Source organism: Anomaloglossus baeobatrachus, chromosome 3 (assembly GCF_048569485.1).
Source record: "Anomaloglossus baeobatrachus isolate aAnoBae1 chromosome 3, aAnoBae1.hap1, whole genome shotgun sequence".
Lineage (NCBI taxonomy): Eukaryota > Metazoa > Chordata > Amphibia > Anura > Aromobatidae > Anomaloglossus > Anomaloglossus baeobatrachus.
The window spans coordinates 51813811-51831858 of NC_134355.1; positions in this window are offsets into that span (position 1 = coordinate 51813811).

Genomic DNA, 18048 nt, shown 5'->3' on the forward strand with positions numbered 1-18048 from the left:
CAGGCTTCCCCGGTATGCTACCATTGCCAAGCTGCTCACCCTAGACCCTCACACTATCCATGAAGCCAGTCCCTCAGTACTCCCACCTACCACTAGTGCTCCCCCGCCCAAAGGGGAGGCAAAGGAGTGGCACCAACAGCTACATGTAGGCACTGATGACACCCCTACACACCACAGGGCAGGGGTATACAGGGTGGTGCAGGAGTATGAACAGGTTTTCAGTAAACATTCACTAGACTTTGGGCAAATCAAAGGGGTCCAACATCACATCCCCACCGGTGAGCACCCCCCTATCAAAGAGAGGTACAGACCTATTCCCCCTGCACACTATCAGTGTGCCAAAGATATGTTGAGGAATATGAAGGAGGCAGGGGTTATTCGGGACAGCTGTAGTCCCTGGGCCGCCCCGTTGGTACTGGTTAAGAAGAAAGATGGTACCATGCGGATGTGTGTGGACTACCGGAAGATCAATCAAATAACCCATAAAGATGCCTACCCACTGCCTCGTATTGAAGAGTCTTTGGCTGCATTGAGAACTGCAAACTACTTCTCTACCCTTGATCTCACCAGCGGGTACTGGCAGGTGGCCGTGGCCCCAGAAGACCGGGAGAAAACCGCCTTCACCACCCCGATGGGGCTCTGCGAATTCAATAGTATGCCGTTCGGGCTGTGCAACGCCCCAGGAACCTTCCAACGGCTGATGGAGTGCTGTCTGGGACATCTAAACTTCGAGACCGTCCTGTTGTACTTGGATGATGTGATTGTTTATTCCCAGATGTATGAAGCCCATCTGGAGCACCTGGCCGAGGTGTTTGCGTCCCTTGCCAAGTACGGGATGAAATTAAAGCCCTCTAAGTGTCACCTGCTGAAACCCAGAGTGCAGTACCTGGGGCACGTGGTGAGTGCAGATGGTGTGGCCCCCGATCCTGAGAAGATTACTGCCATCCAGAGCTGGCCGAGACCAACCACAGTGAGGGAAGTAAGGCAGTTTCTAGGCCTGGTGGGGTACTACCGGCGCTTTATCAAGGGATACACGAAGATGGCTGCCCCCATGCAAGATCTTCTCGTGGGACAGACCAAAAGTGGTAGACCCATTGGAGCTCCACTGGTGTGGGAGGAAAAGCATGAGGAATCCTTCTGCCAGCTGAAGGCGGCCTTGACCGGAGAAGAGGTCCTGGCGTACCCTGATTATGGCCGCCCGTTCATCCTTTACACCGACGCCAGCAACGTGGGACTAGGAGCAGTCCTGTCCCAGGTCCAGGATGGAAAGGAGAAGGTGATTGCCTATGCTAGCCGAAAGCTCCGGCCGACTGAAAGGAACCCGGAGAACTATAGCTCCTTCAAGCTCGAGCTCCTGGCGTTAGTATGGGCTATCACGGAACGGTTCCGCCACTACTTGGCTGCAGCGAAATTCACCGCTTTCACGGACAACAACCCGTTGACTCACCTAGACACGGCCAAGTTGGGCGCGTTAGAGCAGCGGTGGGTGGCCCGGCTAGCCAACTATGATTTCACCATAAAGTACCGAGCTGGACGTGTCAACATAAATGCTGATGTACTCTCCCGAATGCCCCATTTGTCAGAAGAAGGGTTCGAGGATGACGACCTCGAGGAGATCGAGTTGCCTGCATTTCACCAGCCGCCTACTGAGAAGGTACAAGTACACCAGCAACTGGTGGATCTGGACCCACGGCCCAGTCAAGAGTGGCAGGAAGCTCAGGACCAGGCGCCGGCTGTTCGCCTCGTCAAGACTCTGGTGGAACAGGGTGCTGTGGGAATAGACCCTGCCGCTCCAGCCGAAGCCCAGCGCCTGTGGAAGGAACGGAAACGGCTTTACTTACACCAAGGGAGGCTGTACCGTGAGCTGATCAACCCGAAGACCCATGAGAAAATCTGCCAGTTGGTTGTTCCTCAAGCTGACGTGGCTACTGTCTTGCGGGCCTACCATGACGGTGCTGGGCACTTCGGGTGGAAAAAGCTGGAGATGCTATTGAGAGAGCGGTTCTACTGGAATGGGATGCGTGAATCGGTGGAAGCCTGGTGCTGAGAGTGTGGTCCCTGTACGCTGAGAAGAAAGGACGAGACCAGCCAGAGGGCGCCCCTACACCCAATAGTCACCCATCAACCGCTGGAGCTGGTCGCCCTAGACCATGTCAAGCTCAGCCCCAGCCGAAGTGGATACACCTACGCACTGACCATTGTAGACCACTACTCAAGATTTATGGTGGTAGTCCCCGTTAAGGACCTAACTGGTCGAACTGCTGCTCGGGCGTTCCAGGCTTATTTCTGCCGACCCCATGGATACCCAGAAAAGGTGCTGACTGACCAAGGCCCGGCCTTTGAAGCAGAGGTGTTCCACGAGTTCTGCCAGTTGTACGGCTGCAAGAAAATCCGGACCACCCCTTACCACGCTCAGACCAACGGCATGTGTGAGAAAATGAACCACTTGGTCCTGGGACTCCTCAAGACGCTACCGCTGGAAGAACGGAACCTGTGGCCGGAAAAGTTACCCGACTTGGTCGACATGTACAACAATATCCCGTCTAGCTCGATGAAGTGCACCCCAGCGTATCTGATGAGGGCTCGGCCTGGCCGCCTGCCGGTGGATCTGGAGATGGGGTTGGAGTCCCCAGAAGCGCTCCCGTCGATAGCCGAGTGGGAAAGTCGGAGGAGGCAAATCCCGGCAAAGGAGGCAATACCGGCAAATCCAGGAGTACGTGGAGAAAAACCTCAGTCGAAGTCGAGAACAGCAGGAGCACCGGTTCAGCCAGAAGGCGTCTGCGGGTCCTTTCCAGCCAGGAGATGTGGTATTGAAGCGGAAGAGGAAGACCCACAAGCTGGATGATCAGTGGGAACAAATTCCATACGTCATACAACCCACAGAATGGGAAGATGGAAAGGCCTACCAGATCAGTCGTGACCAAGGGGGCACTCTGGCCACAGTTTCCCGGGACCATCTAAAAAGGTGCCCGCCAGCATTGAGGGCCAGGGCTGAAGTACCGGTTCCTCCACCAGCGGAGAAGGCAGCAGAGGTAATCCACACTGTAATGGGTGACTTCCCAGCAGACTGGCCTACACAGAACGGCGCGGTGATTCTTCCAGTGATACTGTTCCCACAACCCGTGGATGAAGAAGTGGTGGAAGCGGTCAGCCGTGAGCCAGAACCAGTGCCAGTGCCCAGGGATGAACCTGTACCCAGCTCCCCTATACCTCCGCCTGCCCCACACTTTAGCAGGGAGGAGGAACCGATTGTTCCCTCTACCCCATTGTCTAGCCCCACTGACACCGGGCCCCGGAGGTCCACCCGTCCCAACCTAGGTAGACCCCCACTTAGGTACAGGGAGACCGTCCTGTGAGTAAGAGGGGTCAGGAAGTGTAAAGAGCTGTTTGTGTTTGAAAGTTTGAAAAATGATAAGGAAATGATTACTGAGTACCTCACCTGATTGTCTTCAGTGATTTGAAACCGGCCGGAGCCGGCACCGTTGTCCCCGTGGGGACCGTTTAAAGTTGTTTTGCATGGGAACTATCCATGGACAAGCCCGTGAACTTGCAGGGCAACCACAAACGTTAAGTGGCTTGTAAATAATTGTTTACCGTTACCGTTTTCGGCATTGCCGCCTCCGGAGAGGCAGATTGGAGGGAGGGCCCGCAGCAGAGCAGGCTGGGGCCCAGCCACCAAAGGAACCGGTGGTTACCCTCTGGAGGGGAAGGACAGGTCCCGCTCGGGTACCGTGTGCTGGACTGTGGGTCAAGGGGTGCTGCCTGGGTTTTAGGGGCAGCATCAGGGCCAGGTTGCTTGGGTGGGAGAGAGCGGAAACCGTAACCGTAAACCGTTTGAAACGTTAAAGTAAAAGTGCCTCCCGTTATGGGAAGATTCATTAAAAAAAAATGTATATATGTTACCGTTTTACCATGTTATCCCTTTTATGCATTTACAGAAAAATAAAACCGGTGTTGGACGGGCAGCCCGCGGACGGTCTGCATTTTGCTAAGGGGGAATGTGACGCCCTGGGCAAGCCAGGGGTCACAGGTCATTGCACCAACACACCCTACATCCCAGTTAGGCACACCAAAGCTAAACTAAAATCCTTGTTGCCTTCCTCCAGAGGCTGATGTCCACACCAGGGGGTGGGCCAGGCGGTTGGCTCCGCCCACCGAGGAGTACACAGCTCTGGAGGCGGGAAAAACCAGTATTTCAGTTCAGTCTAGGAGGTGAAGGAGTAAACAGCTAAGATGAGCTAAGGAAGTGAAAGTAGTAAAGTGAAGTGGAAGTGGTAAAGGAGGAGTAAGAGGAGCTGAGGGAAGGTGAAAGGTGACAGAAAGAAAGCTTGAAGTGAGTCCAGCTGTGTGCAGGACAGAGTCAGCAAGGTCAGCAACGGTGGTGATTGTCTGAAGGGGTGACCGTTTGGAAGTTCCTGGAAGGACCGCGGATGGGTAGTGGCCCGGCGGTCTGGAGCAGCGTACCAAAGGACAGTCAGCACCAGGGCAGGGGCCTCTCGGACCCCGGCAAGGCTAGGAGTCGCCAGAATTTGCCAAATCCGCCAGTGAAGGGGACGTAGATCCCCCAACAACCAAGTCCCGATTGAAGGCAACAGCCCGACCATTGTAGCAGAGACACCGCCAGGGCACCAGTTTCTGAGGGCCAGCGCCTGCGGGCAAAGAATAGAGCTCCTCCGGTCCAGCTTGAAGCCGGGGAGCGGGTTACCGGTGGGAACCCATCGCTACCAACACACGAACATTAGGTGCAAGGAAAAGGGACATCACCATCACCTACTGGGAGAGCAAGTGCAGCCGTCCGTGGGAACCGTCTTTCCAGCCGTGTGGTTTACCGTAAAACTGTGTCTACGTCTCAGGCTGAGTGAGTACCACAGTGCCGCAAGGCACAGCGCTGCCCCCGCGTCCCTGCGCCCACCAGGCCCTGCACCCTGCACATCATCACCGGGCCCCGGGATCACCAACCCCTACCCACGGAGGGGCAACCCAACACCTTGCTGCTACACGCCATCATTCTCGGGACCCACATATAAAGCAGCGGTGGTGAAATCACCACAACCGTGGGTGGCGTCACGGACAGTATCCCAACACCCAAATTCCCCCCCCTTTCACTCACGGGCGAGGAGTGCCGCTCGAGAACCCCCGGGATCCGGCCCACAGCTCGAGCCACCACTGAGCAGCGGCAGCCGCCGGACCCGAGCAGAAGGGGTGAGCGCGGTGTGCTGACACCCTCCTCCCCGCCCGCGACATTTCCAGTTCTCCTGCCACTACCCAGGTTAACATAACAGTGCAGCAGTGCCAGTGAGACACCGCCGGGCAGGACTCAAATACGGTACAGTATATGAGGAAGTAGAAACAAAACACTGTACCGGCTTTATTGAAGGATAAAAGATTTTATGCCGGAAAATGCAATTAATTACCAGTTTTTATGATGATAACAGCAATAACAGGTACAAGGAAAGATTGCTGGAGAGTGTCACACAAGCTGCGCTACAGCTATTGCAATAAACAGTTCAGCACCAACAATATAAACCATTTCTACGGAATACTCTCCTCTAAATTCCTATCTGACTTCCGCTAACCGGGCCGCGCTGCTACAACGCACAAACTTGCTTGGTCCCGATGTAGCTGTGCTGACTTTACTGTGTTGCACTCTCAATTTAGGCTAATGTTTCCATTCTTTTCCGAAGCTGGTGCAGGTGTAGCCCCGCTTCTGATGCTGAGGGGTCACCTGTTCCACCACGCTGTGTTTTCTCTCTCTCTGGGTTACGGGTGTGGGAAGCAATGTGGCCCTTTCTCTCTGGTACGGCCCTGCTAGTAGATACTGCGGTAGCCAGACATTGTGTACATCATCTAGGCCGCTAATCTGGACAGTCTCGCAATATCAAACACCACTTGAGGTCTGTCTCAATGCCACAGGCCAGTATGCTTGCTCTCCTCACTTCTGGCTCTCTCCCTTCCTTCTCCACACTCCACAACAACAACCCCGCCTAAACCAAATCACAGTGAGCTGCAGGCTGGGTTGGACTAGGGCAGCATTGCAAAGACTGACCCCTACAACAGTACAGCACAAGTCATTCTTGTCCACACGCGTCCAACACCGTTTCAGCCGGTTACCTCTCTGCTGTACTCGTGGCCTGTTACTTAGTATCCATCTCTAGACCCTACCGACAAGGGTGGCGTTCGGCCTCTTTACCAGTCGCAGGTTTAGTTGCTGATCTTCGTTCTGGGTAATAACCCTCCATGTGTCTATTCGTTCTCTCCCGCTACTCTTGTTCGGTCTTAACATTGCAGCCTCCACAAGTCACCAACATAAGGCAACCAAAACACAACTGGAGAGACTGTCCATCTGCCCTACTCCCTAACCATTCCCTATCTGATTCTAATGGGTACTTTGCATACTATGACATCGCAAGCCGATGCTTACGATGCCGAGCGTGATAGTCCCCACCCCCGTCGCAGCAGCGATCTCTTGTGATAGCTGCCGTAGCGAACATTATCACTACAGCAGCTTCACATGGACTTACCTGCCCTGCGACGTCGCTCTAGCCGGCGACCCGCCTCCTTCCTAAGGGGGCGGGTCATGCGGCGTCACAGCGACGTCACGCGGCAGGCGGCCAATAGAAGCAGAGGGGTGGAGATGAGCGGGACGTAAACATCCCGCCCACCTCCTTCCTTCCGCATTGCCGGCGTGAGCCGCAGGATGCAGGTAGGAGATGTTCCTCGCTCCTGCGGCTTCACACACAGCGATGTGTGCTCCCACAGGAACGAGGAACAACATCGTAACATCGGTCCTTCCGAAATTATGGAAATGACCGACGCTACACCGATGATATGATTTCGACGCTTTTGCACTTGTTAATCATATCAAAAAGAATTTACACACTCCGATATCGACAGCGACGCCGGATGTGCGTCACTTTCGATTTGACCCCACCGACATCGCACCTGCGATGTCGTAGTGTGCAAAGTACCCCTAAGATGGAGTCTGTACTTTCCCCAGGGACTGCTCCTTCCCCGGTGGGCTAATCCCACAGCTTAACTGTTTCTTGCCCTACAATCAGTTACCAGGCAAAACATCCTACATAACCTTTTACCTACATTCTTGTAATATCCGGCCACGAGGTGGTGATGTTTACTTGCACACACTATACATGTATATACTGCATTGCTTAACTAGCACTGCTACATACAGATGTATATCACACTATATCTTATGCATTCCTATTAGAGTTGAGCGGACTTCCAATAATCCGGGTCCGGCGGATCCGTCGCGGGTTGGCAAAGAAGTCCGGATCCGATCCGGAATCCGGACCCATGTATGTCAATGCGGAGTGGATCCGGGACGAGAGAGAGAGAGAAAAAGAGAGAGAGAAAAAAAAATCCCAGATCCGGATCGTGCAGCCGGATTTCCGCGTCGGACCCGGATTGGACGCTGGAACCGCGCAGATCCGGATTTTTACAGTTTGGGTCCGCTCAACACTAATTCCTATACCTTACATTACTTTCCTGCATAACATTACTTTATATCTTATCACACACATATATTTAAGAACACTTTTGATGCTTCAGGGGTAGGAACTCTACCACCATCTTACACCAGCACAGAGTGGTCATCAACCTCTCCTGCCAGCGATTCAACTACTCCACGCCAATAGAGCAGCCCTTCCATTTCCGGGCTGCTTTGTCGATGGGGCGTGACTGCCAACATCATACTGATCAGCATGAGATCGGCAGTCGCGCCCCATCAACAGTGGAAGAGAAGCCACTGTTCCATCCACGTGATGTCAGCGGAAGCTGCTGAATCACCGGCAATAGCAGAGATCAGCGCCAGCAGAGCAGATATGTAGCCTTTTAGTTACTTGCATGTTAGTTCTTAAAGCCATATTAATAAAGTTAAATAGTCCTGGATAACCCCTTTAAGGAGTCCAATCCAATTTACTGTACAATGTCTGACGTCTGACTGAAGGATTACATCCCAGATGACAGGGAAGATTATTTACAGACACTGAACAGGCAGGAGATTATGAGATATTGAGCTAAGATGCCTGCAGAATTGATAATACAACTTGTGAGGAGAATAAACTATAAAGGCCCAATACACAATAGAGAAATATCGGCTGAATACGCAACTATGGTGTGATCGAACAACCATTTAATGTTTATGGAGGCTTCCTGACCTCACATGTTGGGGGAGAAAAAGATCAGGCATGCTAAATTTCAATCCTAATGGAGGCGTGTGGTGGCAACTTACTTAGGCTTTGTTCACATGTCCTATAATCATCCATTAGAGCAGATCCAGCAACAATCATTGGCAAAAAAAAGTTGAGCAAACACAGCTTTCTTGCCCGTTTTGAAAAAAAATATGTTTGCATGATCTGTTTTTTTAATATGGGAGTCTATGGAGAACTGATCCGTTAATGGATTGCTTTTAGCCATTCGTTTTTCTTGCATTTGTAAAGGGTCCGTTTTTTAGTTACTGGATAAGTTTCAAGTGGAAGTAAAATAGCAGTTAACAGTTAAAGGATCTGTTTTCCATGGACTCCCATTTTAAAAAACTGAACGTGCGAAAATCAATATTTTTCAATATGGACAAGAAAGTCGTGTTTGCTCAACTTTTCTTGCCAATGGATCCGTTTTAACGACTGGATACTGGACATGTGAACTAAGGCTTAACTTTCCTCATTTAAAACACATGAATACTGAAACAAAAGGATCATGCATGTGAATGGGGCAGTTGGGAAAGATAGTAGACGAATTAATGGCCCATTGTTCATGGGAACTATTGACTCATCTAAACAGTAGAGTTATCATCCGATGAACAGGGAAAAATAGCTTATCCATTGGGTGCAAAGAATTTCAAGCTTGTTTACAATACAGCAGCACGTCCCGTGTAAGGGTACCGTTACACCTTAGTGATGCTCCAGTGTTCCCACCAGCGATCTGACCTGGTCAGGATCGCTGGTGCGTCGCTACATGGTCGCTGTTGAGCTGTCAATCAGGCAGATCTCACCAGTGACCAGCCCCCAGCCAGCAGCGACGCGTGGAAACGATGCTGCACTTGGTAACTAAGGTAAATATCGGGTAATCAAGCGCTTGGTTACCCGATATTTACCTTGGTTACCAGCGCACACCTCTTAGTGCTGGCTCCCTGCACTCCTAGCCAGAGTACACATCGGGTTAATAAGCAAACCGCTTTGCTTATTTACCCGATGTGTACTCCGGCTACTTGTGCAGGGAGCCGGCACTGACAGCCTGAGAGCGGCGGACGCTAGTAACCAAGGTAAATATCGGGTAACTAAGCAAAGGGTTTTGCTTGGTTACCCGATATTTACCTTGGTTACAGCTTACCGCAGGCTGCCAGATGCCGGCTCCCTGCACATTCAGATCGTTGCTCTCTCCCTGTCAAACACAGCGATGTGTGCTTCACAGCGGGAGAGCAACATCCAAAAAATGAACTAGCACTGTGTGTAACGAGCAGCAATCTCACAGCAGGGGCCAGATCGCTGCTTAATGTCACACACAGCGAGATCGCTAATGAGGTCACTGGTGCGTCACAAAATCCATGACTCAGCAGCGATCTCGCTATGTGAGAAGTACCCCTAAGGCCACCTTCACACATCTGTGTCTCCGGTACTTATGACATTTGTTTTCACACATATCGGAGACATGGACACACATAGACCCATTAAACTCAATCGGTTTGAGCACACATCCATGTTTTCACACAGACTGTGTCTGTATTAAGCATATGTGTGTCCGTGTGTACCACACGGTGGCATATCCGTCTTCTGCCAGCAGCACGGGTGTCACACGGACTAAACACTAATGTGATCCGTGTGACACATATCGGAGAAAACACGTCACATAAAACAAATTATTTTTATACTTACTTTTCTCCGGCGCTGCTGTTACTTTCGGGTCCCGCTCATTATGCTCATGAATATTCACTGCACTTACCTCAGACCCAGAAGTAACAGCAGCGCAGGCGTCAGGTAGGTATACCAGCTCATGCTGTGTGTGTGCTACCAGAAAGTTACACGGATAGCACAGGGTCAGCACACGTAGAACATACACACGGACATACGGATAGCCTTATGTACCTTCCTCATGGACTGTCAAATATGAGTTTATTGCACGGATGTGTGAAAGAGGCCTAAACAGGGCTTTGGCTGCCGATGATATCTAATTCTATGGGCAAACAGAAATCGTTTTTATGATCATGTACGGAAAAAGCGTTGGAACACCTGTCCAACCTGATCATTAAATGACCGCAGACCGTCAGATGCAGATTGCATGTAGTAGAGCGGTGGTCATTTACTTGCCGCTGTCAGCACATGCATGGAGATCCCTCAAGATCCAACCATGAGGAATAGTAATACAATATTTTGGCAATAGCAGTACCTTTCTATAGACATTTTCTTCTTTACAAGTACAAATGTTTTATTATTATTTTTGTATTTTAATTTTCATTATTGTAACTTTTTGGAATGTGACATAAATATGTAATGATGACATTACAACAGACGCCTCGGCGCAGCACATGCCGCAGCGCAGGCAGCTCCTCTGTCTACAATGATGGAGGGGTGTGATAGAAAACTAATTGAGAGAGCTGAGGGATAATTGAATTAGGCTATCAGCATGTGTCAATGTTTAATCATGTTCTGGCTCACAACAGCCCCTTCTAACAATCTGTCTTGTCATTGTACCTTACTGCTGTAATTCCAGGCTTATAATGTATGCTCAGCGCAGCAGTACGCAGGGGACAGGGAATTGGTAAAATACTTGTAATTGTGCATTATTCTAGTTACTATTTTCCTAAATATACACAAATGTATTTGATTACTGTTTAAAACGGCTTCCTTTATTGTCATTATTAAAAATCCTTTTTTTAGACAATGCGTCATCAGATTGTTCAACCATAGAGAAAACCAAAGTGGAATTGTCCTGTCAAATAAGGCTAATATACACATGACTTAAGGAGCCAAAGGGGTTTTTCGATTTTGGAAAACTCCTGTGTCATGAGGACTATATGAGATAGCGAGGAATGGGGCTCTAAAGCTGTCCTTCAAGCTAGGGGGCCCTATGCTATCCAAAATCTCAGGGAATACTCCTGATGGTGGAGAGGCCTGAGTCTCCTTCCTGGCCCTGCTCCTGACCAGTCCTCATCTGATTCCCCCTTTCCCTCCCCTAGGAAGGGACGGGACAGGAGTGTGATGACATCTCACAGATAAAGACAGACAAAAGGAAACCAAAACTCTGTCACACAGCATGCATACACAAAGGTAACGATTATAAGAGGTTCAGGGGGGAAAACAAGAGCAAGAAGAAAGCTACAAAACAGCAGGGGTAAACTCCACCACTGCAACAAGCAATGAGCACAACTTTCACAAATCTGGGACACCACACCACACAGACTAACATAAAATAAAGTATAGCTGGTATACGTGGAAGGTTTCAACCAGCATAAATAGGAGTGAAGGAGATGTGATAGGCCTCCCCACAACATGTGGCCAAAGGAGCAAGCAGACTAGCAAAGATTTAAGGGGGCTTTACACGGTAGCAATATCGCTAGCAATTTGTAGCGATAGCAAGCATGTAAGCACCTGCCCCCATCGCGCATGCGATTGTTTGTGATCGCTGCCGTAGCGAACATTATCGCTACGGCAGCGTCACACATACTTACCTGGTCGGCGGCGTCGCTGTGACTGCCGAACAATCCCTCCTTCAAGGGGGAGGGATGTTCGGCATCACAGCGACATCACCGCAACGTCACTAAGCGTCCGGCCAATCAAAGCGGAGGGGCGGAGATGAGCAGGACGTAACATCCCTCCCACCTCCTTCCTTCCGCATTGCGGCCGGTGGCAGGTAAGGAGACGTTCCTCGCTCCTGCGGTGTCACACACGGCGATGTGTGCTGCCGCATGAGCGATGAACCACCTGGATAAACAACCCTTACCGATTTTTGAGTTTGGGACGACCTCTCCATGGTGAACGATTTTCAACGTTTTTGAGGTCACTTAAGGTCGCTGGTCAGTATCACACGCTGCGATATCGTTAATGACGCCGGATGTGCGTCACTAACAACTTGACCCCGACGACAAAACATTAACGATATAGTAGCATGTAAAGCCCCCTTTAGTCTTGCTAGCCAGCCTATGAATCACCAAACAGCAGGTTGACACCCAGTTCTGCCTGTGTGGATATCAGAGAAATTGTTTCGCCCACACTTCTGCAACATGCCCACTGAAGAAGCCTTGGCGAAACATACATTGGGGTGAGGGGACGTGGTAACTGGTACCAGGCTGATCTTACCTCCATACCAATATAAACCAGAAACTATTTATCTTGCATATTGCCACTTTGGGTTGTGCAATACATCTGCTTTATTCATTGATATGTTCATTATATAGATATCTATGTTTGATCATCTTTTGAAATTGTAGAAGAGTTAAATATTTATATATCTACTTATGATAAATCAGTACAATGAGATTCCCTAGTGCAGTCATGGCGAACCTTTTGCAGGCCGAGTGCCCAAACTGTAGCCCTAAACCCATGTTTTTTCCCGAAGTGCCAACCAATCCTATTATGTAAATAATTGATTTTAACATTACCTTTGCAGTCTTCTCTTCAGCAGAGGGCATCACGCTCATGCTTACCACACATTGAAGCTGAGCCACTGCCACTGCCCTTTCCAGACACAGCAGCTGGATTGATCTTTCTGGAAAAAATTGCAGCATATTATACAGATTTTAGCCTGGAATGCAATCAGATGTCACGCTGTAATCCACATCTACATTTCAAAGTCTGAAGATCCTGAAAACCCATAAAGATGTGCGATTTGCTCCCCTCCCCTTTCATTGTGTAGTTATGTCCCCTTCCTGGGCCACTTCCTGGTAAACATGTCCCCCCCCCACCCTTAAATATATTTCCTACATTCTGGTATATTTGTCCCCATCATGGTCCCATCCTGGCATATTCCACATCCTGGTAAATATTCTTCCATCCCGGCATGTACCCCATTCCTGCTAAATGTCCTCCATTCTGGTAAATGTACCCCATCATTGTAAATGTATCTCATCATGGCATGTTCCCCCATGCTGCTAAATGACCCCATCCTGGTAAATGTACCTCATCTAGGCATGTTCCCTTATCCTAGCAAATGTCCATCTTTCCTGGTAAACGTACCCCATCCTGCTAAATCTTCCCCATCCTGGCATGTTCATGTACCCATATCCTTTCATGTTTCCTCCCATCCTGGTAAATTTATCCCCCATCCAGGTAAATGTATCCCCCATCCTGGTAAATGTACCCCTTCCTGGCATGTTCCCCTTCCTGCTAAATGTACCCCATCCTGGCTTTGTTTCCCTTAATCCTTGTAGCCATGTTTCCCCCCATCCTTGCAGCCATGTTTCACCCCATCCTTGCATGTTTCCCCCATCTTTGCATGTTTCCCCCATCCGTGCATGTTTCCCCATCTTTGCATGGTTCCCTCCATCCTTGCATGTTTCCCTCCATCTTTGTATGTTTCCCCACATCCTTACATGCTTCCCCCATCCTTGCAGCCATGTTTCCCCCATCCTTGCAAGTTTCCCTCCATCTTTGCATGGTTCCCTCCATCTTTGCATGGTTCCCTCCATCCTTGCATGTTTCCACCATCCTTGCAGCCATGTTTCTCCCATCTTTGCATGGTTCCCTCCATCTTTGCATGTTTCACCCCATCCTTGCATGTTTCCTCCATCCTTGCAACCATGTTTTTGCCCCCGTGCTCTCCATGTTTGCCCCCGTGCTGGCACTGTCCCCCACACTTTGGCACAGCCGCACACAGTTTAAAAAAAAAACAAAAAAAAAAAACTCACCTTCCAGCACCCGCTCCTCCGCTGCGTGCTGCTGGGTCCTCAGGCAGTTCAGTTCCTGCGCGGCCACAAGATGCCGACACCACCTACTGACGCTCCTCCGTTTCCTAGGCAACAGGCCTGCGGCCTAGGAGAGGAGGAGTGTCAGAGGGAGGAGAGATGTCTCCTCTGCTGAACACAACTTTGAACTGCCGATGCGATCACACCGGCAATTCAAAGTGGCTGAATGTGGTGACAGCGCGTGTGCCAGCAAAAAGGGCTCTGCGTGCCCAGTCTGGCACGCGTGCCATAGGTTCGCCATCACTGCCCTAGTGTATATATACATAACATATTATAATAATTTCTTCTTGGTGAGCATTATATCATTTTGCCTGTTACACCTGGGTAGGAGCATTACATAGTCCATCCATTGATTTCAATGGACATAATCTAAATATTTTTGCCTGGTAATGCCTCTTCAGCAAAATTAAACATGCTGCTCGATTTCACACAGATTATGTCTGATTGTTGGTGTTGCAATTTAGTAACAGTTGGATAGCCTGTAAATAGCTTTAGGACAAGGATCGTAAAATATGAATATTAATTTTAAGATCCAATATTCATGTAAAATATGTTACAAATATTGATTTAATCATTTGGTCTAGTAGGATCGAGAGCACAAAGGTAAAATGACAAAATGAGTCTGCAGTACCTAATACAGTGAAATAGGTTGCGGGTGCAAATGTGTTATTATTAGGGATGATCGAATATCACAAATTTTCAGCAATATTCGGCTTCGCGAATATCTGACGAATAGTTCGCAGCTGTACAAATATTTGATGTGCAATGTAAGTCTATGGGAAGCCCGAATAGCTGTTCAGGTTTCCCATAGATTTACATTGTGCATCGAATATTCGCAAATCTTCGAATAGCTATGACCTATTCGGCGAATATGGGAGTTTCCGAGTATTTGCAGTATTCGATCATCCCTAGTTATTATCACTGCAATCCAAAAGCACACAAAGACATAGCCATACATAAGAGATGCCAAAAATGAAAATTTGTGGACAGGCATTTATAAAGATTTAGGACAAATTCTCACCAGTAATCACATTTTATGATGTATCAAAAAGTAACAAAGTCGGGGGCACCACATGTAACATGTAAAAGATATATATATATATATATATATATATATATATATATATATATATATATATATATATATACCGTATATATTACTGTATATATCATATGGGTGGTATCCTAGTGCTAATTTTTGGTCTAGGAAACAGTTTCTGACATCACCATGTTTTTGATGCATTTTTTGCCTCATCAAATATGCCTTTGTCTCGTTTTCTACGCATTTTTTGCTTCATGTATTATGCATTTTTCCCTTGTATATGACGCATTTTTGCCTCGTTTATGATACGGTCTTTGCCTCGTTTATGAAGCATTTTTGCCTTGTTTATTATACATTTTAGCCTCCTTTGTGATGTATTTTTGCCTCATTTATTATTCATTTTTGCCTCTTTTTTATGCATTTTTGCCTTGTTTAGTATACATTTTTGCTTCATTTTTTTCTGCATTTTTTGCCTCATTTTTTTCTGCATTTTTGCCTTGTTTTTTATGCATTCTTGCCTCTTTTTTTATGCATTTTTGTCTCGTTTATTATGCATTTTTGCCACATTTTTAATGAATTTTTTCCTTGTATAAGATTCCGTTTTGCCTCGTTTATAAGGCATTTTTTCCTCGTTTAGTATACATTTTTGCTTCATTTTTTTGCCGTGTTTTTGATGCATTTTTGCCTAGTTTTTTATGCATTTTTGCCTCGTTTTTAATTAGTTTTTGCCTTGTTTATTATGCATTTTTGTCTCGTCATAGATGCATGTTTGCCTTGTTTTTGATACATTTTTTGCCTCAATTTTGATTTCTTTTTGCCTCATTTATTATGCATTTTTGCCTTATTTATGATGCATTTTTGCCTTGTTTTTGATTAACTTTTGCCTCATTTATTAAGCATTTTTGCCTAGTTTATTATGCGTTTTTGCCTAATTTATGATGCATTTTTGCCTTATTTATTATGCATTTTTGCCTCGTTTATGATGCGTTTTTGCCTCCTTTCTACCTGCATTTTTCAATATTGAATTCAATAAATGAAAAAAAACTGGCAAAACCTCTGAAAATATTATCATGTTGCTGATTCTGATCTGCAAGAAGAAAATCCTCAACATGTGCACTACACTTCAGGATTCTTATTGACTTTTCTGGCTTAAGGATTTGTTTTCAGTTTTCACAAAAAAAAAAAACGCATAAAAAAATGGTAAAAACGCAACTGGTGCACAGAGCCTAAAAATCAGCTTTTAGTTTGCAATGAAAAAATCATCAAAAAAAGGCCTGCAAAAACGTTGCGTGTGAACAAAGCCTAACAAAATAAATAATTCTATTATTTAAATTCAAGAAGTACAACCAATCTTTTATACTCATTTTTTTTATTATTTTATGGCATAAGAGCTGAGTCGTCAGACATTTATAAATTGATATTTCAGAACAGGTAGCAAATGATTCATTTCATATGTGAATTAAGATACAAAGCGAGGGGTTTTATATCTGATATCTTATTTATACCTAATTTTAATTTTTTATTTTCACTTTTTTTTTTTCATTTTTCAACTGGCTAACACGGTACCAATTTTTTTTTCTTTTTAGTCATTTATACCTTGCACATTTTCCATGCTATTGACTCATTTCTATTGATCTATACTACTATTATATTTTTTTATGTTCCCATGTTCCCTATACTGTGACTTCTAACCTCCTATCAGTATAAACAGGACGCAGTCACACCTTCTCCAAAGACCAACTCACCCAAATAAAAGGCCTTTTACCCAATTTGTGAGAGTTTGAAAATGTTTCCCTTGGACAATAGCAACTTGCATTGTTCTCATACGTGTCTTTTGATGTTTGCAGAATAAATGTGTGACAAGTCATAAATCCAGTTTGCACCAGAAAACCCTGTCTCTAACCTTTGCCCCGCCACTATACACTGGCTATCATCAGCTTTCATGTCTCCTGCTAAAGTGCACGTGGGGCTTAGGTGTTATGTAAGCCAACATGAGTTGCAATGTGATGAAGAAGCCAACCATAAGCAAACAAACTCGTTCCTCTACCCTTCCCCCATAGGGTTTGCCCCATCACCTTCCTGCTCGCTGTGAATATATGATCCCATTTATGGAAGCATCTGAAAGTGAAGCTCCATCACATTAGATTGAAAGTCTTTTCTTTACATTTTTTTGTCAATTTAGGGGTTATCCGGTTCAGAAAAACTATTTCCCAACAGTCAGAGAATGTTGAGTTAACAGAAGTGGTGCCTCATTCAGGGCCCGCTCCTTGTCACCAAAATTAGCCTAAAGGCCGCTTTACACGCTACGACATCGCGGGTCATGGAATTTGTGACGCACATCCGGCCGCGTTAGCGATGTCGTTGCGTGTGACACCTATGAGCGATTTTGAATCGTCGCAAAAACGTTCAAAATCGCTAATCGGTGACATGGGGGTCCCTTCCCAATTATCGTTGCTGCAGCAGGTACGATGATGTTCGTCGTTCCGGCGGCAGCACACATCACTATGTGTGACACCGCAGGAACGAGGAAGCTCACCTTACCTGCGGCCGCCGGCAATGAAGGAAGAAGGAGGTGGGCGGGATGTTCGTCCCGGTCATCTCCGTCCCTCTGCTTCTATTGGGTGGCCACTTAGTGACGTCGCTGTGACGCCGCACGACCCGCCCCCTTAGGAAGGAGAGGCGGTTCGCCGGTCACAGCGACGTCGCTAGGCAGGTAAGTAGTGTGACGGATCCGCGCGATTTTGTGCGCCACGGGCAGCGATTTGCCCGTGACACACAAAGGATGGGGGCGGGTACGCACGCTAGCGATCTAGCTAGTGAGATCGCAGCGTGTAAAGAGGCCTTTAGTTCACATGACCAGTAATCATCCGTTGGAACGGATCTGTTGGGAAAAAAGTCCTGCAAAGACAACTTTTTTGTCTGTTTGGAAAAAAATTATTTTTGCAAAATCCGTTTTTTTTTAACATTGGAGTCGATAGAAAACAGACCCGTTAATAAATTGCTATTAGTCTTCCATTTGTAATGAATCCAGTGAGCAAAATACGGATCCGTTATAAAAGAAAGAAAAACAGATGGCTAAATAGCAATCAGTTAA